The following is a 1475-nucleotide window of genomic DNA, read 5'->3' on the forward strand; positions in this document are numbered from 1 at the left end:
ATAATTTCTATTACTTACATGGTTCACAAGTATATAAAAAATGAAAATGTTTTATTTAAAAAAATAGGCTACATTACCCTGACATCAAAAATGACCATGGAAATATAAAAGAAAGAAAGCTACACTCATAGATTCTAAATAAAGTAATGACAAATTGAACATAGCAGTATGTTAAACCAAGTGGAGTTTAATCCAAAAGTGGAAGAATGGTTCAATATTTTTAAGAGTGAGTAATTCAAAGAGAAAAATATATGATCATCTCAATGGGCATAAATTTGAACAGACATGTAATCCGAGAAAAAAAATATATATATATATATATGACTAATAAGTTCATGAAAAGATGCTCAATATCATTGGTCATTAAGGTAATGCAAATTAAAAACCACAATGAGATATTACTTCATACCCACTAGAATGGCTCTAATTTAAAAAGATAGGTAATATCAAGTGTCGGCAAGGATGTGAAGAAACTGAAACTCCCATACGTTGCTAGTAGGAAGGTAAAATGCTACAGATATTTTGAAAAATCATTTGGTGGTTTCTTAAAAAGTTAAACATAAATAATATATGACCCAACAGTTCTACTCCTAGGTAGCTACACAAGGAAAATGAAACCATATGTCCACATAAAAACTTGCACATGAATGTTCACAGCAACATTATTCATAATAGCCCCAAACTGGAAACGATCCACATGTCAGCTAACAAGTGGATAGACAAACTGTGGTACATTCATACAATGGACAACTGTTCAGCAATATAAAAGAACAGACTACAGATAAATGCTACAACAAGGATATCTCAAAAATATTATGCTAAGAGAAAGAAGCCAGACATAAAAGACACATGTTGCATAGTTCTATTTATATGAAATATTCAGAAAAGGTAAATCTGAGAAACAAAAAGATTAGAGAGGATAAAATGAGAATGAAACTGGGTGCAAATTGGCATGAGGCGACTTTGGGGGGTAAAATTATTTAAAAACTGGACTGTGGTGATGGTTGCACAACTCTGTATGTATGAAAAATCATTGATTCCACATGTAAGTGAAACCATATGATATTTATCTTTCTCTGACTTATTTCACTCAGCATAATAACCTCTAGGTCCATCCATGTCGTTGCAAATGGTAGGATTTCATTTTTTATGGCTGAGTAATATTCCATTGTATATATGAACCATAACTTCTTTATACAATCGTCTGCTGATGGGAACCTAAGGAACAAAAAGAACAAACTAATCGAAAACAGACTCACAAATACACAGGACAATCTGGTGACTGCCAGAGGGGAAGAGGGTTAGGGAGCTGGGAGAAAGGGGTGAAGGGTTAAAGAAATACAAATTAGTAGTTAAGAGATGGTCATGGGGATGGAGAGCATGACATGTGGAATGTAGTCAGTAGTAACGTAATGGCTAGGTGTAGAGCCAGAGTAATCGGGGGGATCGTTTCATAAACTATATAAATGTCTAAC

At 33.5% G+C, this 1475-nt stretch overlaps 1 protein-coding gene across 2 annotated transcripts in view; it reads right to left on the minus strand.

Moving 5' to 3' along the window:
• Positions 1–1475, minus strand: part of STK33 (serine/threonine kinase 33) — a 56857-nt gene that overhangs the window by 34559 nt on the left and 20823 nt on the right. The gene's annotated exons all lie outside the window — the stretch shown is intronic.

This window comes from Pteropus vampyrus, unplaced genomic scaffold (assembly GCF_000151845.1).
Source record: "Pteropus vampyrus isolate Shadow unplaced genomic scaffold, Pvam_2.0 Scaffold366, whole genome shotgun sequence".
Lineage (NCBI taxonomy): Eukaryota > Metazoa > Chordata > Mammalia > Chiroptera > Pteropodidae > Pteropus > Pteropus vampyrus.